The 24766-nt window shown below is 38.5% G+C and overlaps 2 long non-coding RNA genes across 6 annotated transcripts in view; one reads left to right on the plus strand and one right to left on the minus strand.

Annotated features, from left to right (window-relative positions):
* Positions 1-24766, minus strand: part of LOC106729852 — a 659616-nt gene that overhangs the window by 236128 nt on the left and 398722 nt on the right. The window lies entirely within an intron of this gene.
* LOC116657034 lies at positions 282-24490 on the plus strand. The gene is made up of 3 exons (XR_004311959.1): positions 282-1539; positions 6250-6259; positions 24480-24490. It is a non-coding gene; the product is annotated as an uncharacterized LOC116657034 (long non-coding RNA).

The raw sequence follows: 24766 nt of genomic DNA on the forward strand, positions 1-24766 counted from the left end.
AGCTGTTGAACTGATTTTCCACAACACGGTACCCAAATACTGACTCATAATTAAGCAGGGTCCACTCTGTCTAAAATACACTATATACAAACTGATATATTAATACATATGTTATATATTATATCATATATTAACCTATCTATATATGTATATAATATAATGTATCTCATATATTATAAAATGATAACTCAAAACATTTGTTTCGTTCCAATTTTTTAGCTGAACCCATAGTGATCCAGAAAATTGGCATAGAGTTTACTCTTTCAATTTATGGACTCTGAGTGCTAAGGAATGTACAGTGACTTTCTTCTGAGATCTGTTCTCCAGTCATAGGACTTGGGAAAGTCACTCAGTGTTATCCAGGAGAACTGTCACTGGCTGGTCTGGTCTAGTCGCCCTTCTACAGACCAAGCTGTGCTGGTGCCACATGTTCATTTGGTCCGTCCTGGAAAAACCCTGTTCTCACTTCAAGGCCTTCATTAGAAGATTTTATCCCTTTTTATACACTTGTCCAAAATAAGATGTTTATATTCTGAGTATTTAATCAGTTGATATCTTCTGAAGGCTTTATTTCCTTAAATTAAAAAAAAAAATTGTCTCTTTCGATAGCTGTGTTCCTTTTCCTCTCCCATTCTTTACTAAAATATGATTTTATCTACTCCTACGCAATTAAATCAGAATCCCTAGGGGTAGAGACCAGGCAAAAGCATTTTGGAAAAGTTCCTAGGGCAATTCTAAGTCACACTGATGGGTGAGAAGCTGTTCCAAACGGAGTGTGATTAATTTTACTCCTCAGTATGTGGGTGCACATACTGGTCCTGTCACTCATGATTTGTGCCAAGAGATCCCCCAACCTTCCTGTGCCTCACTGTCATCATCCATAAAAGGGGAATGACAGTGGTTTCCGATAATTGTTGAGAGACTTGAATGAGGTAAAACTTGCATTGTCTTCATGGAAATTGTACTTCTCATTCCCCTGTTTTTGGTAATGAGAAGGCACTTTCTAAGCTGATTTTGGGGAAGAGGTATATTCCTTCTTGGGGTTCAACGTGAAAGTGGGTTCCTGGTTGGAGAACGCCATCAAATGGCCCCGTTCATGTGCCACTCCCACTTGGAGAAACACAACTCTCTGCGGTTAATATTAATTACTTTCTGCCCAGTCTTGCAGTGGTTGCAAACTCAGTTCGTTTTATAAATTTCTTATCAGCATTCAGAGAGGTTCTGGTCATTTAAGAAAACCACGGGAAAGAAAAGGTTTCACTTGAGACAATTTGATGCATTTGCTTAATTTGATTTCGTGAACTCTGAAAAGACGATTATTCTATTTTAGTGTCAAGAGTACATTTCTTCTGCAAAAGAGCCTGGTTTGAGGACCACTGAGGCAACCTACCACATTTTCTGAGCTACTTAACTGTAGAAGAACAGAGGTCACATATAATTCATACTGGGGTCTCTAATATGCTTTGCAAAAAGAAAACACTTGGTAAATATTTAGGGACTTACAATTGAGAAAAACAAGCAGGTTTCAGATTTCAAATAGTAGATAGTCTGAAATTATTAAAAAAAAACAAAACTGGAATACACCTTCCATTTCACCTTCTAGTTATGATGGGCTCGAAAGGTTCTGGCTTCACTATGTATTACCTAAGCCCAAACCAGCTCAGAAAGAAGATGACCAAGAGAGGGGAAGATGCCTAGGGGTCGCAGTCTTCCTGGAACAATCCACGAGTCTTTTCTAATATTTCAAGCATTTATAAAGGAAAATCTCAGTGCACTGGCAGAACTGCTTATATGACAGCCTTGACAGACAGATCAATTTGACTCCTGACAGTGTGAGGGGGGGGTCTGCTCATTTTTAGTGGAGTTACATGTAGCTCTGAAGGTGAAAACTTAGAATTACCCCAGATGACTTCCCCAGGATTCCACAGTGGGTCCAACCACAATCTAGCTAAACGACCAGGAGGGGTGACTGTCAACCCTGGTTGAGGGTTTTTTGTTTTTGTTTTTGTTTTTGTTTTTTTAAGAGAATCATGAGATGAAGACAAGATCCTCTATTTCAAAAACACTCTAGGAGCAAATTCTGTAACAAGCCAACATTTAAAAACAAATCTTCACAAATCCTAGAAATAGAGTGGCCTCGACTCATTTTCCAAATAAAATCAAAAGGGATGAGCCTCGGAAAACTGTGAAAGACATGAAATGTGCCTTCTTGCCTCTAACCTTTCTCACCCCACCCCACCCACCTCTCAGTGGGGCTCCCCACCCCAATGCCAGGAGCCCCCTGATTTCGTGTCAATCATTTGTGATGGCTGAGTGACTGGCACTCTCAGAATGAAACTCATTCACACCCAAGTGCCACCTTGAGCGCTCATGTGCATTTGAACTCTTTTTTCTTTGGAGTTGCCAGCATTTTGTTTTTGTTTTTGTTTTGTTTTCCCTTCCTCAAAAGATTTTCAAAAAATTTCAAGCAGAAGACAAAAGAGATCTGCTGTGGGGACTAGGGTTTATCGTCACCCCAGGTTTATTTTCCCAGGTCTGAAAGCAAAGCTCAGAGCACCTTTTATGTTTGGGGAAAACAAGAGGACTGGAAGGATGGAGAGATGAAAGAAGAGAGAGATGAAAGAAGGTAGGAAAGCTGGAAAGAAGAAAGGGAAGGAAGAAGGGGAGGAGAGAGATGATTTTGGCTTTTATTCTAGAGTTGAAGATTTCCTGTCTGATGTCCCTTTAGGGGTAGTCTTGGAAGTTAGAGAAGATGGGGGGTGGGTTCTCTTGGCAATGATTCCTCTAGAGCTTATCTGCCTTCCCCTCTCTATTCAAGTGACTTGGGATCTGGTAACTCTCCGGATTCCCACAATTTTAAAACAATCCATCTTATTCCACTCCTTTGACCCACGATATGACATATATGCATTTTGTTTGTGACATTTCTGCTAGGTGTTTTCCTGTGCATATATATTTGAATGATTTAAAATAATCCCTGTATATTATTGTTCCAGCCTCTGTTTCTGACAAAATAAGCCATTTTCTTCCCCTTCACAGCATCACAGGTATCATCACAGAGCATGCTGTCGTCAGTTCCTTCGAGCTCATCCACTTGGCTGAGCACTGGAGGGGGAAATGGCTTAAGACTAGGAAGACCAGAATGAAACCTCGCGTGGAAAGGCTGGCTCTCACACGCACGTCTCTAAAGGTGGGTTATGAATGGTCTGCCCAGCCCTGCATGATTAGCAGGAAAAACTGAGTAGCGATGTCTGTCTTGGGCCCAGGGTGACTGCAGGACACTTATTTGCCTCTTTCGTCTAAGCTTCTCTCAACAGTCTTGGCTCTGTCCCATCAGTGCCCAGGCACTTTGTGACTTTGTGGCTCTAGTTGCCTCTCCCTCTCTCACATTCATTTTGTGAAATCTTACTTGATTAGACTTCTGTCTGTTGTTAGTTAGGTGGCCTGAGTGAATAAAGATGACATTCAAATGCTCCAAGCATAGCATCCCAAGACATCAACTTCCCAGGGACAACTAACTGTAAACATTTGATCTAGCCTTTGGAGAGGTAAAGACGTAATGCAAAGTCCAGCAAAGGAGTTATTATGGAATTGCCAAATATCTCATGCTTCTAGTTCTGTGGTGGTGTTAAAATCGCAAATGTTTTATATCAAGATAATATTAATGAAGATGATGATGATGGCTAAATACTTATCTTTAAACAACAGACTCACAAAGCAAGACAGCCAAGACTGGCTGAGGGAACAGCAGATTGCCACCTCCCACCGCACTCTCACGCCAGCATGGAGTGGCAGGTAGAAAGACTGGCACTATTGAAATTAATTCCCCCATGCCTTTTTGGGGGGTTGTTGTTGCCAATCTTGTAAAGTTGAAGTTATCTAAGTTAGATGTTCTTACTGTGAATGTGTACTGTTTTCCCAGCTACACCCTGAGAACAACCATGGCATTGTCTTATGATAGACAAAAACAGGACATCAGTGAGCACATGTTAGTCTGCCAGTACATCCCCAGTCCTGGATGGCTTCCCTAAACATGTGCTTTGCTAATTAGAAGCGGAAGGGTCTGCATGGAGGAGTGATTGCCTCAATCAACAACAAAGTTAAAACACAAGCTATGAAGTAGGACAGATACGAGGTAGCATCCCAGCCCTGCCACCTATTAGTTTGTGGCGTTACATGGCTACTTCACATCTCTGAGTTCTTTTTTCATCTGTGAAATGGGTATAATGACACCTACCTCAGGGACACATTGTATAGTAGGTGGAAGGTACTTTTTTTTTTTTTGCATATGGATTCCAAAAATAACTGCATTCTGGTCATTTCAATGAGAGAAGTTGTTCTGGTGTAAGAATAACATTGGGCTGGTAGGGACAGTCATGACAGGGAAAAAAACAGGGACATCAAAAGGAGGGACGCTCATGATGCACAGCAGCCAACTTCTGTTTGGCTGGAATCTAGCTTAGTATTTCCAGATTTTCTAATTTTTCAAGGGGATTTTTTTTCCCCAAGGAAAATAAAAAAAATACACATTTTCATGTGAAAAAGTTCCCAGTAATTTGTATTTTAGAACCATACCAGATCAACTGGCTAGTCTAGAGAGAACCTGTGCTAGGATGTGATTTGGCCCTTGGTCTGTCTCTTTCCACCTCCAGTCTAAAAAAAATCACACTTAACATAAAACAGTGATTATTATTATCATTAGCCTCCACACCAGTAGAAAAACAACTCAAATTGGAAATTTCTTAACAAGTGTATGACAATTATCTGGTCATATAGTAACGCTGATGTTGGAATCTTCAAAATGAACTGAGGACCTGATGGCTAGAGGTCCTGTCTGTTCAGAGCTAACTATGAATTTATCAGTTACTACCTGAAAACTACAAGCTCAATCTCATCTAAGCTTAAGGAGACGCAGCCAAACCCAACTGGAAATTTGGTACCATCCTATGAACATAATAATAAAATGCAACACACATGCCAGCGTATGAAGAATGCATTCTACTTGGAAAGCAGGAGAGAAAATGAGAAGTGCCTATTTCTATGTATAAAGCATATCCTATAAGTGCTAAACGCAGTTTTACATTATAATAGTACATAAGCAAACTGCTTAGGATATATTTATAAACTTCCAGAGAGAGAGATTTGGGGAAAAAGAAGCAGTTGTGTTCAGTCACGATGAATTTTCATCCCCTGAAATGCTGAAGAGGCTTGTTAAGTGCTCAGAGGTACACTCAGAATTTATTGTGTCAAAGCTCTTCCCTTCTTTGCTGCGTGACAAGAGGTCAAAGTGACTCAATCTCTCTGAGCCTCATCTGTTAAACGGAAATAAATATTAGGTTCTACTTCAGAGGCTGACTTAAAACAATAAAGAAATTTAATGTAAAGCTGTTTATTTAGCACAATGCCCAGAACATAGTAAACGCTCAGAAGGTTAGCTGTTAGGATGAAATGACTCAAGTTTAACTAGTGAAATTCGTATATGGATAACTCGGCTTTTTTAATGGGCTAACATTTTTATTATGGTATCTCTCTGGGAGCAAATTACAAAAATAAAGACTTTTGGCATTTTCTAAGAGTAACGTCTATAAGGTACGATTTAAAAGCCTTTATCTAGGACGAACTGTTGGAATAGAGAGATTCTAATGCAACGTTTCAGTGTTATGAACAAGGAGCTTTTGCCTGGTAAACTCATGGGGTGAAATCCCATCCCCTGATCTTCAAAATGTGACAAAGAGCTATTGATTGAGAGCATATTGTCATTTAAATTACAATTAGGGATGGGTGAAAGGTGGTTATTCAACAATTCAAACCTTTCTTTTAATACTGTCAAGGACGACTTAACCTTCACCCAAACACACTTCTAAAACTTTTGAGTTTCAACATGTCTAAAATCAATTGCTCTTTTCTTAAAGTAAGAGAATCCTGTCATTACTCTCAAATGTCGAATTCGGTAGTTTTGAATCTGGTGGTGAAAATCTTTCAGAAAGCTTTGCTTGCAGTCACAAAACACGTGTGTCTCAACACAAAACCAGTACTACATTTGCACCTTAATATGAAATTAAATCATTCAGCACATTTTCCTAGAGGAGCTAGTTACAAAAGTATATGTATTTTCAAAAATCAAGCGTTCTGTGGGTGATGTATGTTTTAATTCAGAGTGTTTTAAATAGAAAACCATCCTTCTGAAGGCACAAATCGCTATGAACTTCATGTCTTTTATGATGGGCAAAACAATGCTCAATTCTAAAGGCATTAGGCAGTGCATATGTTAAATGAGCCAGTGGACAGAACGGAACCTGTGTGTGCGTGTCTGAGTATTTACGCTCTATGACCGACTTCCTTGCATTTTTGCAATATGAAGACACTTCATACATAATTTGCTTTGGTACTGCAAACACACACACAGACACACACGCTAACATGCTATGCCTGCATTGCAAAATGCGGGACTCAATCTTACAGTCTTGCCCCGGCCAAGTTCCCTGCAGCTTTCACAGGCATGCAGACAGCATGAAGACTGCAGCTCTGATCTCCTACACTGAAGTACATTTAGAATTTATTTCGTGAAAGCATCTCCTCTCTTTCTCTCTTTCTCTTTCTTCTCCTCTCTTTCTGTGATGCATGCACACCTGTCTGTTTCTCAGGAATGGTAGGCATTTACTCAGATGACTTATTATTCCAGAGATGCCTTTGGCAGCCTCTCATCCTCAGGGCAACCATTGTTCTGGCAGCAGTAGGTCAGTGAACAGTGCAAGGTCACCCAGCCCCACAGTCCTCCATCTCCTTTCTCCTGTATGCGGCACGAGCTCCAAGGTATCCTTCACTTGCTTGACACGTGAGGTCATGGAAGATAGTCTCCAACCCAGGAAAACACCAAGTAAGCCACAGCACTCACTGACAAGAGAGTTGGCGGTACCCATAAAGGGTAGGAAACTTACTACAGCAGTTCCGACTGAGCTTTCCATGCTATCATTAGATGATATCATCTCACTTGTAAAGGAAACCCATTAAAAGTGTATTTTTTTCCTGTACTTCAATGATTTGTCGGGCATCTGCTAAACAAGAGGGAGCATCCAATTTTACATTTTATTTGAAAACTCTGAGCAGAAAAATCACATGCGAATGCCATCATCACATAATATGATTAGGAAGAGAAAAAAATACATCAAACTTATTAACGTTGCTCAAATAGAACTTCTCTTATTAGAAAATTTACACGGACTCACTGTAACCTTGAAAAACAGGAAAGGAGTACTGCTTGTCAATATAAATAGGCAATTTATGTTATCAAAACTTTCAGGATTTTGATTCATCTATTTTAAGGAAAATTAATTGAGTATCATTAGGACCAGCTCATATTTACTAATGCATTCTGTTTGAATGGTGAAGCATCAACTTGAAGGTAGAAGAGTTTTTAGTGTTATTCAGGCAAATATAAAATCTAAATATTTAGAAAATGAAGACTTAGGAATTCAAGATATTGGGGGGAAGCAAGATGTTTTACTGCCGCCTTGTGGACAATTTAAAAGAACTGCGTATTTATTTAAACCAGTGGTTAATACACGAATCTTGGCCAGTAACAGAACCAGACAAAAACGGGTACAGGATAGATGTGGGTCAGAAACACATATCAATTAATCAAGTCTAGTCAGAGTAATATTTTCTTTTGTTTTTTAAACCCAAGGAGATCTGTAAGGTCTTCAAGTGACTATTTCACTATAGTTTGAGAAATTCCTGACAACCACAAATAGAAGATGGAGAAAAAAACGAGATAGTATTAAACATTGGTTAATAGAGTTTAATCAGAGTAACACCGTTCTGTTTTTTTTTTTTTAATCAAAGGCGTTTCATAGATTTTTGAATTTTGCCACTGCATCTCAAGAAAATTTACCAAATCCCAGTTCGTTACCATTGAATTAAATGCAGCACCAGAAAGCAGCGATAAGAAAAACTGGACATATTCTAGGGTTCAGTCCAGCAATTTAGCTTAGAATGTTTATTTAAATATAACTTGAGTTTATAAACTTGTTTTCTAGGGAGATTTATAGTGCTTTCTGATTTTGGCTGGACTGAAGAAGTCCAGCTTGACTTCCTGCAAAGAACACACTTGTATAAACCACCTTCTTACATTTTGACATGAAAATTTTTCATTAGATACATTTCTAATTACAAACAAATGCCCAGGTGGATGGTTAATTTAAATCTAGCTACCGATATCACAGAAGTAGCATCCTGAAACTTTTAGCATTCTAGTACCACATAAATCCTTGTTGACAAAACATCTAATAATATATTCTAATTTCCAGTTTCCCCTTGTTCATCTGTTGGATAAATATTTGATACGTCTAACTTATCCATTAAGAAAAAAGGTGCCTTAGCACTTGTGAGTTGTGAATCTAATTTAAAACTGAAAGAACAAATTAATAGGTTTTTAATTAAAATGTTTTTAAGCATATCAAGTTACACAATAAATGCTTTAAACTTCAGAATATGATTTTCAATGACTTTGCCACTATTGAATTATATTTTTTTCACTGGGGAGGAGAGGGGAGAAGTATCTTCAGTGAAACAATCTGAAGATCAAACAACAGGGTAATCTAAATTTTGCTAAATCATCGAAAATTCAAATTATTCATTTTTTAATGATTAAACTATCTTGATTTAAGTGAGAAGTGGGTATAGGAAAATTATTTAAATAAAATAACACATATTCTCTACTTAACAACAGTGAACACTTCATAAGCTACAGATCTGGGTGTAGTAATAGTCAATCTTTATCTTAGTACTGAGCATGACAAAACTTAAGTAAAGGACATTTTCAAAACTTCTGACCCATTTTTCTTACAGTAGAGAATGATTTCAGATGATTGATGAATATGCTCATCTCTATTATTAAAATAAGGGTTCTGTTTTAAATTATTTTACAAACATGTTCTTGCCTATTATTAGTAGACTATTAATCACTTATTTTTCAATGTCATGGAGTCTTCATTATATGCTGTATACCTTGGCTGCATTCTCATTACAGCCTCATTATGACCCATAAACAAATTATCTTCTTTTTAACAGATCAGAAAGTAAAGACTCAGAAAATAAAGGCTCAGAGAGGTTAAGCAGACTACCCATGGTCACACAGCCTTTCAGTGGTACTTCTAGCAGCATCAATGACTTTATGTACCTCTCTACTTCCACCAATCTTTGGGGAACCAACATCACCCATTTTTTCAGTAGGGTTTGGCAGTGCTTTGGAGTTTGGCTCTGGCTCATGATCAAAGGCCATCCAAAAATGTTCAGCTTTTGCAAGAGCAAAAGCTGTTTATTATCTACTAGTTAATTCATTTAATAAATATTTATTTAATGTTTCATGCTGGGTAAAGTGCCAGGAACAGGGGTGCAATAATGCCACACCCAGAACGGGAACTGGATTTTTGGAGCTTAACAGTTTAGACACTGAGGACGTTTGAGAAATGGAGAATGAGTAGGACCCAGTCCTTCATGATGAAGGGAAAAAAGCAGTAGTTCTGGAATCAAGTGAACTTCAAGCTACTCTGCTATCTTCTGTTTCTGAGAAAGTGAGAAGCCATTTGTCTTTCGTCGCTGCTTCCTCTTCTGTACGAACAGGTGCATTCAGAGGCTTAGCATACAACATATAATGTTCCTGGCCAAAAATAGTGTTCCATACACAGTGACAGTTATTACAACACGTGAGGGGGAGAAGGAGCTGTGTAAACAATTTAGTGAGAAGTCCCAGCCTAATGGTATTGACAAAGTTTTCTGGTAACCCAGGGGGCAAGGTGCTGGAGAAGGTTGATGGAAATGTCACATCAGAAGTGATACATGATGTGGGTCTATGAGGATAAGAAGAGGTCTGCTGGACACAGGAAGTTTCACGTACAAAGATGTAGATGCGTGACTATTTCGATGGGACCAGAAAGTTTGGATTGGGAAAAGAAGATGGGGAAAAGACTGCAGTCAGTTCTTGAAAGCTCTTAACTTCACAGTTTAAGGACTGTACCCTGCAAAGAACTCTGGAACATATTCTTCCTGTATCTTTTAGGAATCTTTGACTTCAAGTACAAGTAAATGAAACTCAGGTGAAGTTAAATAAATAAGGAATTTCTTGGTTCAGGTAAGTGGAAATTCAAAAGTTATGGTGGTTTCAGGTGAGGTTTGATCCAGATGTTATCATGCCCTGTTCTGCTATCCTCTCAGCTCTTCTGTCTTCCACGTGACATCATCTTCAGACGAGGCTTCACTCCTGGCACCAACAGTATCTGCAAGCAGTGAAGTCATGTCTCCTGGCCCTAAAAGGGTCATGTGCTCACCCTCTTACCAAACACTGAGTCCTAGCAGGAAGATGTGCTGATTGGCATAAGCACTCTCCAAGAGTGGGACCACTCCCACCTAAACCACGACGCTGTGAATGAGAGAGGTACAATTTGGGAGCTGTTCGCCAAAGAGAAAAATGAAACCAACCAACATCTAATACTCTCCTCTTATATGATGGCGTCTCAGTTGGAGCTGACCCCTGGAAAGGCTGGCATCCAAGTCTCCTCAGAATGATTAAATTAAACAAAAACAAGAAGAAATGGCGAAGTATATTTTCCTATTTTTACACAAGGAATTTATTATTGACACATGTTTGAGACGGCAATGAATGATATAGCTAAAGAGAATTCCAAAAAAATTTACTCTCCAATTCATCAACGTGTATCCACAAAGGCAGGGCTTAAGTCTGAATCAAGTACATTTCAAGGCCCTTAGAAGCACGTACTCCTTGAATTCCTTTTTAGTTCATATTTCTTTAGAGTCCACTTTTTTTTTCATGTTAACAGAGGCCAGAATGAGTTTAAATATGAGGGCAACAAGAAAATTGAAATAAAACATTTATTGTATTTTTTACTTTGTGTTTCCCCAAATGTTTCCCTTGCGTAAGCTTCTAATATCTATAGCTGTAGATGTGTCATCATTACTTAGCTGGAATGTTTGCATTATTAGAACCACATTAGGCAGTAAGCAAAAACACATGCCCGGGAGTCTAGTTATGAGATTTGTGCATGTTTTCTTTGAGTTGAAACAAAAGAATAATGACCAGCAGCATTCAGCAACTTAGCCTTGTCTCTATCCTATTAGGACCATATTCCCAGGAGAGAGCTCTGGTTTTAAAAGCTATTTGCAAATGTAGGGCGACTTTCTTGTAATTTTTCACCAAGCAGCTGCAGAATGGAGCACAAGGAGACACAAAACGTCATAACTTGAGGAGTTCCTTTTTTTTTTTTGAAATGACTACTGAATGATCAGAATACTAAGGAAAAATCATGATTTGTGTTTCTTATTTAGTCACTGGAGGGGGACTGTTCCATTTTAGCTTGTAGAGAATCATCTTGGAACATTCAGACTGATGATGTATCTTGATTCACTGGGATTATAAAACAGTGCTTAAAATCACGCCATAGTTTCTTTTCATTCCTAAAACAGTAAACACGTACATTATTTTATGTGAAGTTCATAAATTAAGTCCACTGAAAAAGAACTTCATAATGTCCCTCTACGCAATGCTGTTTTCAATGTATCTTAGTAGAGATAGTCCCTAAAATTCTAACACTTTGAGACATCTATTCATTTATTGTACATTTATTGAGTCTTACTGTGTGTTGGGCATGGTTTTAGGGCTCTGCAGATGTGGAGATCAACACCACATCTCTATCTTCATTGAAATAACAGCAAAAGATAGTCAAGGAATAATTAATCACAAGTTTGAGGAACATTTTAAAAAACAACAAAGAGATGAGTAGAGGTATGAGAACACATGAGAAGTGGATTTCAGTGTCTGTGGGGCAAGTGCTCACAGAAGATGTCCCTGAGGAAGTAGCTTTTAAGCTAAGATCAGAGAGATGATGACTGAATTAAGAAGATGTGATGTGTATGTATATATGTATCTGTGTGTATGTATACACACACATATCCATATACTCACACAATGGAATATTACTTGGCCATAAAAAGGAATGAAAGTCTATAGCATGCAGCAATGAGGAAGGACCTAGAGAATATTATGCTTTGTGAAATGTCAGAAAAAAAAAACCCACTGTATGGTATCATTTATATATGAAATCTAAAAAAAAAAAAAAAAAGTATATGCAAAACAGAAACAGACTCACAGATCTAGAAAACAAACTTGTGATTACCAAAGGGGGAGGAAGGGACAAATTAGGGGTGTAGGATTAACAGATACAAACCACTATGTATAAAATAGATAAGCAACAAGGATGTACTGTATAGCATAGGGAATTACAGCCATTACTGTGTAATAAATTGTAATGCAGTATAGCTGCAAAAAAACCGGAATTGCTATGCTGTATGCCTAAAACTAACACAATACTGTAAATCAACTAGACTTCAAAAAAAAGAAAAAAAATGGATGAATAAGAAGCACCTAGATCAAGCCTCTGAGTTAAGAGAGAACAGGATTCAAATCCGGATTCACAGAAGAGAGCGGAGCACCTGCAAGGATGTTCATGCTAGCTATGACCCTAGAGTGGTGTAAGATGGATCCCAGAGGGCCTTGAAATACAGGTTGTGTTGGTAATTTATCTTATAGGCAATTGGGAGCCACCATTAGATTCTAATTTGGTGGGTGATGTGAACAGATCTGAACTGTACATGGCCCCTCTGGCTGCTTTCTAGGGAATGACTTTCCACATGTGTATCGATTATAAGTGGAATATTTTCATTCTTGGTGTAAAACTCTATTTCTTTCTCCTTATTTGCTTCAAGATGGCAACAAGGACTCCTGACTTAACGCCTTCAGTTAGCAGAACAACAACCAGCAGATTCATCCCGACAACTGATTTCAACCAAACGTCTCATGGACTTGGGCAGTTTGGGGCTTTACGTGCTTTTTTTCCCAGACGCTATCTAAGTAGTCTGGTTATTGCCAAATTTAAGAACACATAAGGGATTTAACTGTGAAAGTTCTTTTTTGGAAACAGCCAAAATTAAAGCCAACAATTTCCAGCCTTTAATTTGGTCCCACTAAATTATCTTCTTTTAATTATGTCCCCCCAACCCCTATCATTGCCCCATAAGATTTTCATCATATGATATACAAAATCATCAAAAGACTGATTTTCTAATTTTCCCTCTCAAGAAGTCTATGCCTCTCAGTATATGTAATTATGAGAGAACATATACGCCTCCAGCAAGAGACAGAAGATTATACAGTGTAGAAGAATAGAAATGTTCCTCTTAATTCAACAATTCTGTCATTAACAGAAAATCAAATACGTTGGGCCTGATTATATAGACAAAAAGACAGAACTTCCCAGTTTTGGGGTGAATTATCTTTCCAGGGTGCAATTCCCTTTTTGCTGTGGCTGCTAGGCAACCCAAGGCCAGATTCAAGCTCATCTCTGCTATTGTAAATGACATGTAATATGCATTCAACAACCTCATACACCTAGAATTCACTTATATCAACTTTTCATCCTTTTGTCCAAGTTTTCTCTTTATTTACCTATTTCTATAAGTAACCTCAAGGAATTTTTTTTAACAAGGCGGAGGTATAAATAAAGATTTGAATGTCTTAAATTCTCCTAACAAAAAATGCCCTTCTACCAGGCCCTTTTAGGTGTATCAAAATATGTGTTAAGTAAAATTTCAAAATCATGTTTCCTACTTTAAAACAACTGTGGGATTGCAATGCTCCAAGGCAACCCAAAGAAATTATCTGCAGTAATTGCCCCCCTTCCCCAAATTCTCCCTGCATGCAGCCAACAAGACAGCGGACAGTGGAACTGGGACCCAGCCTTCTCAATAATTGATCTAAATGGGCTGTGTATCTGATCAGACCTTGGGGCCTCAAGGTCAGACTGAAGGAATTGACCTTGGTGAACTAGGCTGGAGAATATTTCCCTGCTGTGGCCACCCCTTCTGTGAGTATAAACAGGACTTCAAAGGGAAGGAAAAGGTCAGCCGGAAAGGGTGTTTGGCCACTGCCACTGTCAGCAGCCCCCTTTCCCTACCATCAGTTGAAATCCTATGGGCCCAGCAGTGTTTTTTAACTAGAAAGGAAATATTTTTGTCCTGCGGTCATTACAACCACTGAAGAGAAAGAGAGGCCATCCAGTTTTTATTCTTTCTTCTGTAATCAACAGGTCTTTTAAAGAGATAATATTCAATTAATCTTCCTTTTCTTTCTTTTTTTTTTTTTTTTTAAAAACATTAAACATTTTGGTAGTTTAAATGGGTTGAGTCAGTTCCAAGCCATGGCTAGTTACGGCGTCAGCAGGGCCCCCCAACCTAACGTCACGAAATGTTCAACAATGACTTTAAAATAAGTAGCTTTTTGGAAGTTATGTCTTTGAAGTTTCATTAATTAGTCATATCATCGGGAATGTATGGCTAAAGTAAATTACAGTGTTTAAAATATCTACTCTTTCAGTGTGAAAAATGAAAGGATCCCACTACCTTGTCTTTACACTAATGAAGATATTATTAATTGGTTTAGCAAAAACATAGATCTAACCATAATGTGCAACAGTTATTAAAGATAATTAACTACAGATCATTGGTTTGAAACATCTAGTCCAAAATGATTTCTGAAGGGCACATTATTCTACGAGATAAAATAATTAAATTTCTAACTGCTGCATGAGACAACTGTGGCATAGCTAGCGTTTTAATTTCTTTTGTTCTATTCTCAGGGTACTCTTACAGTTTCAGGTTTTGAAAAAGCTACCCGTGTTTCACAGTGAGCTCTCTGTACAGCGTGTTTTGCCGAACTCTTTCATGTCTATGGAAAAATTATGATTGAAAGAAAAGGATTACAATGACACTAGACCTCATAAAAAGCCCACATAAATTCAGCTTCTTTTTACTGGAGAGGGGAGTAATGGTAAATCAAACAAATAGAAAACTAAACAAGTTACTTAAATGAAATACCTTTCAAACACATCCCTCACTGAGTCTGTTTTTTAAAAATGGAAAAGTCTCACGTTTGCAAAATAAATAAGGGAAAATACAAGTACGAACAAATGCCAGGTATTTGTGGATTAATTCATAGCATCATTATGTGCATACACATAAAATTAAACAATTACAGTGAAAACAACTGAGGCACTGGAACAGAAGGTTGTTTATTAAAAGCTGTAAGATTAGAAGCAAAAAAATTCTGACCATATTTCTAAAAAATTGTTTTACTTGGTTCTTACCATTTGAAGAGCAGTAAAATTAAAGTGAAAAAAAAAATTAAGACTCAGATGCCAATCATAGCGGTTTTAGGAATCTTAAACAAAATTATGATAATACTTAACATCACTAGCACATTCAGATGTTCACTGATGATCATGTTTAAAAGGTCTGAAAAACATATTGCTCTGAATATGAGATGTCCGAATTTCAAAATATTTATTGTATTATCTTGTGACCGCAAACTTGCTTTGTATTAAAAGCCAACAGTGAAAAATAACAGGAGTGTACTTTCTCTTTAGAAATAATTCAGATTTATGTTGTCTAAATTCATAAACCGTGTCTTAATTTGTGGGAGGCCTGGAAAAAGCAATGTGTTTTGAGGCACAGCTGAAGGCTTAGGTATAAGTTATTATTCTGAGAAATATTAATATCTTTAATCCAGTAAGGGTACACCTGGTAAAATAGTTTTTAAAAACCATAAAAATAAAGACATTTCTTGCTAGGACTGAAGTTTAGAGACATGACTGAATATAAAGATTTTCAACTTGTGAAGTTTATGTTGATACTGATAATTGGAAAGAACAAAACCAAAATATTTAGTGCATTTTTTGGTCGATCATACAAAAAAAAAAAAAAAAATTCCTTGGAAAAAAAAAAGTAACACATGGAGGGAAGTAGGTTGAGGCTAAAAATGAGTAAAGTCATTACAAGTTCCCTACTATAGATTAAAGTTTCTGAAAATGTGTGCTGTGGGCCACTAGTCCCCTAAAAAGAAGGAAAAAATGTTCTTTGGTGAAAGGTTTGAAAATACAGCATACGAAATGCCCCTTTTATAGATTTGCAGGGCACATGAGCAAAATCAAAGGTTCTGAAAAGTCCTGCAATGACAATATTCACTTAACCTAGCTCTCAAATGCTTATTTTCCTGAACACTGATTCACAGGGAATTAGTATTCTTTATAACACTTTAAAAGACGGGGCTTTAAGGTCCCTTGTGAAGGTAAGTTTGGTTTGATTTCAGGGCGTCCCAAGTCCCATTTTGTATTCCTCTGGTGTCACATTCTTTCACCTTCAGCCACTGATTTCATCTCTTCTTCTCACTTAAACTCATTTTAAAAAGGTTTTTGTTCACTATTTGCAACTCAGTGAATATTTAAGTTGCATTATTATGCTTCCTACAGATATTTACTTTTAAATGTCTTGTTCTAATTGCAGAACAAAAGATTTTAAAAATAAAAGACTCACCTGTCATTGCAGAGTTTGGGGTAGGGGATTTTTAAGTCTCCCAGACATTGTAACACACAGGTCACAGCACCTTCCTTAGATGGGGAGGCAGAAGGTCCTGTGAACAACAGTCTTGCCCTAGGACACGTGGCCACTGACGTCCAAAGCTGAGGCGTGACCCTCTGTCCTCTTACTGGCAAATTCAAGGCTGCTTCTCTCATATTTTCATATGTACATCTAGAGGTAAGTATCTTAAATGTACCCAGAAGTCCCAAACTTGTAGACTCCAAGCTGCATTTAGCATGTGGATGTATTTGTCCTCCTGGTGCTTCATTCAATAATTACAGAGAATGAGTTGGGAACAGTTAAAATTCAGCAGATACCATGTAATAACCAAGATTCCACCTTCTGAGGAAGTAGAGGATCTTGGGATGTCAGACCCACTGGCTGGAGCTGTGATGGTCCTCCAACTTAGAAAGGGCAGCCGCTCTGCTCTCCCTTGAGCCCTGGTCCCTACCAATCCTTAAAGCCCCACCTGGGCATAAAGCGAGAGTAGGCTGCCATTTATTACTGCCTTACTCATGTTGTTCATTTATACCAGGATTGCTTCATTGATTTACATTTTAGGACTTCCCCCTTTTATTTTCAATTCCTGCTCTCAACAACCTTATATGTATCACCTTTCTATTTGGCTCTTTTCTGTCTGAAAATCCTCTTCATTTCCCTAATAGGGGAAGTAATTTAAGTTGGTCACCAGAATGTTACCTTTAGATAAATAAGTGGAACCCAACTGCACTAGGTGAGATCAAGGGCTCACCCACTACTTTGGGTGACCCTGATTAAAACCTTTGTGTCAAAGGTAGCCTCCTCAGACTGCTGACTGTCACCCCCACCGACACCGTGGCAGGTGCGTGGCACTCACTCCACGTGGGGCAGGGAAGGCAAGGGTAATTTTAACCAGTGCCCCGACAGTGATTCAATCAGAAGACTGTCTTTCCCCTTAATATGTGACACATCCTTCATCTTTTCATCAGGAAGATATCCCAAGTAACTGGAAGAAGGGCTCGCTGGTTCATGACAAGTGAAGAATGCGGATGTCTCCTCCTCCAAGAGATTTCCCTTTATACAACCTATAAAGAATGTGCAGTGTATGTTTTCAGCTACAACAAGACAACCTTCCATGGGTCACATATTCCTGTTGCTGGCTCACCAGCAACTGATGAGTCTGAGTGAGGAAGGCAGCCTGCTTCTCGTGCATTCCTGAAAATCAGAAAACTGAGCGGTCAAGAGACGCATGATTAATAGCCCTTGAAATGCAGCCTGAGCTTTGAAACCCGAGCTGTGGCTTTCCCTGCCTCCTCTTTGGGGCGTCAGCCATACGTTCACTGCCTGTCGTCCTGTGTGGCTGCAGGAGCGAGTGGAGGGGAGGTTATGGATGTGCTGTAATCAGATGGAGAGGTGGAGCCATCTGCTCCAACTTTGCCAGTTATTGTTGGCTCAGAGGCTGCAGCTTTGGTTTGGGTCTTTTAACAGTTCATTTAACTGAAGAGGAGGGAGTGGATTCCGAATAGGAGGCCCTGGGCATCGGTGAAGTTTCGTTGCAGATTTTCTGCTCCTCTTTCTAAATGGCCCCTTCAAATTCCTTCTCTTCTCTCAAACCCACTCTTTTTCTCTTTCTTTCTTGGCAAGGAACTGCTACTCCAGGATGCTCACTGAGTCAGTTCTTCCCAGCACTGACCCCAAGACACTCACCACCAACTATCACTTACTCACGATATTTAAAATGCTGGGTACACAGTGTCTTCTCGGGTATTTTTGTTGCATTTGAATGACATCCAATAATACTGGTTCTTACCAAACTGTCAATACCACAGATGTGTCTTGTTAACTCAGGTTTTCTAGAGGTTTTAAAAAAAAGACTACCGAGCATTATTTCTATTGAACTATTTTCATAGCTTATATTCTGGGTGGAGGGAAGGTTACGTGGAAACTTTCATTTTTCAGCCCCCATAATTTGTCTTTCCCTTAAAATTTGTTCTGTATCCTCTCTCTCGCTCCCATGTCAGACACTTCACCTTCAGGAAAATGACAACTGTGTTTAAATGAAATCACAGTGACTCCAACCCATTCTGAATGTTACCTTGCTTTTGAACAGTGCAAGTGAATCCCCCCCCAACACACAAAATATTTGACTAGCTTCTGGGTCAGGGTCGTAACTGTACAAAGATCTCCCTCCCCTTTACCTTAGTAAAAAATTTTTTCTGGCAGTTTCCTTTTAAAATTTAAGGAAGCAGCAAGAGCAAAAGACAAAGAAAGAGGCTTGCAATTTGAAAATTAAGAGTCAGAAAATAAAGCATGCTGAGTGGATATTATTTCTTTTGTTATTAATTTACTATAGAAAACAATGTAAGAAAAGTCAATGCCGAAAGAGAAAGTACATACAATTGGAAATTCCTTCCAAGAGGAAGCTTATGTTACCAAGAAGAAAAACAGAAAAAAATGTGTCCTGACTCAAGTCACTGTTTAAAAAAATACATTATCACACAGGCCACCATGTTCTCCCTTCTTAGCTACAGTTTCTCGCCACTCAGCTCAAAACATCCTCAGATTCCTTCTTACCTCTGGTCACCTAGGCAGACAAAGGCAAAAGAACTACATGGACTGGGGAGATGGAATCCCTTTGACATTCCTGTGCTCTTTGCTATGACTTCTGATATCTTGACTCCCTAACCAACCAGTCAGTATCTGTGGATGGGAATCATATCTACATTGTCTGCTGTGTAGGTTCAACAACTATACCTTTATTTATTTATTTCATTTCAAATTTATTTCATTTCAAATGAACAGTGCCTTCTGCCATATGAAGGATCAAGGGTAAGAATTATGAAGACTGATGATGCTTTAAAAAGAACATTCAAATCAAGAGATTCGAATCTCAATCCTGCCTCTGGCAGTTACCAACTAACTGTCTGACTCCAGGGAGTCACCAGCATTATCTTGTCCCCAGTTTCCTGCCAAACAGTAGTAACAAAACAATGTTCACCTCACAAGGCAGGTTGTGGGAACTGAAGGAGACAATGAATACTAGGGTTGAAAACTCAAATAGGAGCTGGGCAGGTAACTCAAACGAGTAAAGTGGGCTGGGTGTAAGACACACAGCAAGTGAGAGTCTCTGATTCTGAGAGAGCGGTGCAGCCTGTAAAAATCTCAAGACTTTCTGTTCCTCTAAAGGGGCAGCTGTTTTATTGGGCTCCAGCCAGTTTTTGAAATGGAAAAAATGAAGGCCTGGTATTGCCAGATTTTTCCGGGAAGCTGGAAGTCCGGACTTTTCTGTGAAACCTCCCAACTTTTAGTTGCTGGCAATCAATTCAAATTTAGAGTGCTGGGAAAGCCAAACAAAACACATCTGCAGGGCCCAAAAGCCCAGGGAGCCTCCAAGTTGTGACCTCTGATAGGCATGAACGTGTCTGTAACAGAACCTGCCTCATTACGGATATTCCATAAATATTTGCCTCCTCTTTTCCTCGTGACATCCCGCATGAGAAAACAAAACAAAACAAAACAATTCATTTGGTCTTTCTAGAAAGGTATTAGGATGCCCATTCTTAAGGCTCAGATTTATTATTTAAGTCATAAAGTGACATGTTTACTGAAATCTTACTGACCAGGAAAACACTTAACCAGGGTATATAGCTTGTGCTTTGGAAAATTTAATCGGGTCCCCTGACTTTGTGACGGAAGTTTAATTTTTGTTAGAAAACACACACTTAAGAGACAGCCGAGACACTGCTAAATCACAGCAAGGAAAATTCACCCTTTCAGATGCTGAGTTCCTTTGGAATCTAGTAAATGAGCTGTTCCCATCTGGACATTTCTTTGTCTTCGGAGGAGCAGGACCTGGTTTTAACTGGTACATCTTCGTGTCACTCACTCCTTAAGTAGTTTAACTTACTTTTTAACTGTTACATGCCAACAAAACAGGTTGCTTAATTGGTTTGACCTTTCACAGTATTTTTTAATTTTTCAATCTTAGTTTCATAGTTCCATCTGGCCCTTTAAAACGACATCTGGTTAACTGTACTTAACCAGCTGATCACTGTACAGTTATTTTTAAATGTAATGTATGCTTAAACAGATGTTATTTTTATAGATGTGGATCTAAACTGCACTTGTGTACGTGCTATGTCTGCATAAACTCTTTCTGCAATTCAAATGTTGACACCCAAAATTACAAGCCAGAATGCTTATGAACTCCACTATTATGGTACTGCACTTTTGTGCTGCTTGTTAGGTAAACATCAATTCAGTTCTTTTTTTCTCTCTTCATTGCACATAAATAAAACATTAGCATTTAGTTTATAAAGTGATGAACATTTTGCTGTGTTGGATTTAGCTTTATAAATACAACTGCTGTCAGCAAGAAAAAAGGATTTATTGAATAAATAATAAGAAAGCTAAGGGAAAATGAAAATATATATATTATGCAAAACATGGTGTCTGTCAACAGGTCACAAAGGAGCCTCAGTGCTTTTGGTTTTGCTGTCGGAGATAATTCCATTGGTGGTACACTGCATCTGAAGTATTCCGTACCTTTCTCTCATGGTATGGGTCTTAGATTTAATCCAGAAAGCACACTAGAGGAAATAAATTTATTTTGTAGAACTCTGAAGGCTTGACTGTCCAGGGTGCAATTAACACTTAGAACAATTTAAATGTCTTCTTACTGAAGCAGGGAAGATGCTCAGAAATCTTGTTTAAAAAAAATCTGCCCATTCAATTCTACAGTTCTATTTTTGTGTTTTTTCTACCACAAAAGAAAAAAAATGATGATGACAGTAATTTGTGCATAGGTGGAAAGGTCTTCCAATCATGAAAGCACCGTAACATGCAGGGTACCTGGTTTCAGGGGGAGCGCAAGCTCACCAGGCTGAGAGCTCGGTAGACCGTTAGTGTGGGGAGTCTGCATGCGACACAAGGTTGAGTCTTACTTGAGACAAAGAAAGTGGTCGCTGTTGGAAATATTCTACCGAGAACTTGAAAAGTTTCATTCTCAAGGTTAAAAATTGCTGTTATACATAATACCCCAGTAATTGATAGACATTTTCTCTCTCCAGAGTCCATTTTCTCTGAAAAACACCGCATAACATCTGTTCACAAACAGTCCTTCTGTGAAAACACTGACACAGGTCTTGAGCTTCCACGGGCTCAATTCCCCCGCCACGTGCAGATGGCACGATGTATTTATACAGCTGAAGCCTGGGTAACAGAAGCCTGGCCGGATCTCCAGGTAAGACTTCAGGCAAACACGTGAGGCTCTTCTATGGCCTCACCCCAAGTTGTTCAAGGGGTTCCTTCTGACACAAAGACAAATTGTTTCCCCCTGATGTGTGAGATTGGTCGGAAAAATGACCTTCGGCAATCAACGTCTAACTCTACAGAGAAAAGGGCATTTCCAGTCTTTTAAAAAAGATTCCACGGAACACATTAATGAAAAACTAATTAGGTTACAGAGGTATTTGGGAAACTAAATAGGGATCTGATTATTCCGTTGCCTTTTTTTTTCCTTTTCCTTTTTTTTTTTTTTTTTTTTGGCCTCTATGCTTGATGTGTGATGTTTAACTGGAATTAATTATTACAACTAAAAGCAAAAAGTTTGGGGTCAAGGGTATAAATAATTCATGTTCAACATTTCAATAATGACCACAAGGGGGGAAGATGTCATTCCAATGAAAGGAATTATTTCCTGTGAAACTTCCTTTAGCTTCTCCTGATACACATGAAGTGGAGATGGGTACAAAGATAGAGCTTTTCCACTGAATGTTGACTGAGAAACATTTGAGAGACTTGCAAACCCAAGTGAACTTCCATTGCTTTTCAAATCTGGTTTCCCTATTGATTACTGTGATGTTGGTCCTTTGGCATCGAAAATTGTCCTTTCTTGCTCCAAATTCCAAGGACAGGCAGAGCCCACTTCTCAGGACCTGGAGAAACACTGATTCTAAGTAAAAGCAGGATGCCAGAGCTTTCAAAGGGTTGAGCGGCCTCAGAGATCACCCAAATAAACAGAACAAGGAGGCTGCACACACGCATAACCTGGGTTTATTTGTACCTGTCTTCGTGACACAGCTGCATTGCACGTGAGAGTCAGGATCAGAAAAACATATCTACGGTACCTTAATATAGTATAAACTGTTCATATGTTATTCTCCATGAACACCACAGGCAAATTTTTGTTATATTTGACCAGCTGGGATCAAAAATGTTATGCAGGGTTTGAAGGATTTTTGCCTTAGCTACACTCTCTAAGTCACCCACCAGCTTTCTGGTTTGCACATTTCAAAGATGTCTTCACAGCATTTATGAACCCACTACTTTATTCAGTAATCTTCAGAGTGGCTTAGTCCAGGCTACAGACTCAACTCTGGTCAAGATTTGCAAGAGAAAAAAAAAATTAGCCATTTGAGAATATGACGCTGAGGTGTCGTGTCTCACTAGAGGAAGGCAGATGAACTCAAGAACATCTGGAAAATTCTTTTAGGGGGACAATTGTAGGAGTCTGTTTCTATATGATGGAAAAAACTCAAGAGACATTTCCCGTTCACCCTTCTCTGGTTATTCCTCAAAATAAACCTCAGTGAAAAGAGAAGCAATCACTGAGACGAAAATCAAGTTTTACCTCCACATCATCCACCAAGACTGCTTTTCACTCAGTACTGAGCTGCATGATTATTCCAGTGAAATTATATAGTTAGGAGAAGTAGAAGAGATCAAACACAAACCACGTTTTACATTGAAGAAAACACGCATTACATTAGGCTAAATTTTTCTGGGCTTAGTTATTAAGTTCTTTTACTGATACTTCATTTTTTCCCCCAGGAAAATTGGAAGTTGTGGGAATGTACCTTCACTTCTACCTGATGTATGCACAAATAATAGAAGCTTAAATTTTTTGGAAATATTTTTTATCATATTCTATGTTCCCATAGTATAATAGGATCATTATGGCATTATTTATAATAGAGGAAAAAAATGGAAAGAACCCTAAGATCAAATAATAGAGGCCTGATTAAGTAACTATTGACATGGGAAAATTATGTCATACATTAAGTGGAAAATAGAAAAGTAACAAATTGCATATACACTCTGGAATCTCAACTAGGAATATGACAGACAGGTATGAGAAAGAAAATCTGGAAAAATATGCCAATGTTTTAAAAATTACTATTTCTGGGGGGTAGGTTTATGGATTAATTTTCATCTTTTTATATAGGTATTTCCTAAATGTTTTACACTGGACATGTATTACTTTAATAATCAGAAAAATGCAATGAAAAGCTTAATAAAAACATTTTCTCCTAAGAAAAACATTTGTTATCATAACAATAGGAGTTTTAGCATCTTTGGGCAAGAATATAAGTAGATATGGATTACACTGAGTAATAGAAAGAAATTTATGAAATTCAGGAAGAGATGATTTACGGAACTCTTCTTCCCAGTAAGGTACCTTTGGATACAATCATAATTTGCTGCCTGGATACTGAAATGATGCCCTAGGTCGTGACCTCCCTGACTTTACTAACCTCTCCCTCCTTCACTCCCTCCTTTCCTTCCTTCCTTAATAAATACTTATTGATTACTAACTCTGTGCCTGGTACTCAGGATGTGGGTTGATACCTAGGAATTTGTAGCCGAGGAAGTAAGATAGTCAGTGAACAAGCAACAGACTATACAATGAATACATGAATAACAGCATCACAACTGCGAGAGGCAGGTGCACCTGGGGAAAGCAGGGGTGAGCAGCCCTGCCATTTGCAGAGTGGGAGGGAAGTCCTTATATATGGCAGCAACATTTGTGCTGAAAACTAAAACACAAGAAAGAACTAACTTGTTGTACCCAGTGTGGGAGGATGCTAGCAGGAGTGTGCTGGTCTCATACTGAGTAGTTGGCATCCTTGTCTTACACCGTCTCAGCATCCTTGTCTTAAACCCTCTCAAATATTTATTGATAGGCTTGATTTGGAAGATAAGCCATGGAAGTCTTCAATTCAGTAGGACCAAGGCAGAATGAATCAAAATCCTACCAGTCTGTGGATAACCTTAATTCCACCTCTAAAAAGGCCTGCCTTCCATGAGGTCCATCTTACAACCAAAGATGCAATGACTCACTGCTCCTAGCTATGGAAGGCTTTCCTGGTAGACACATGGAGACTTTGGATAGTTTAAAATGCATTCTCCATTTAAGTGGAGTGAAAGGTTTTCTCTATACTGAGCCTTGATGTAAAGTCAGTGGTAAATATGAATATCAAACTGTGCAAAATTATTACCGAATTTCTGGAGTGTTCTAATCAAG

The sequence above is a fragment of the Camelus ferus genome, chromosome 17 (genome assembly GCF_009834535.1).
Source record: "Camelus ferus isolate YT-003-E chromosome 17, BCGSAC_Cfer_1.0, whole genome shotgun sequence".
Classification (NCBI taxonomy): Eukaryota; Metazoa; Chordata; class Mammalia; order Artiodactyla; family Camelidae; genus Camelus; species Camelus ferus.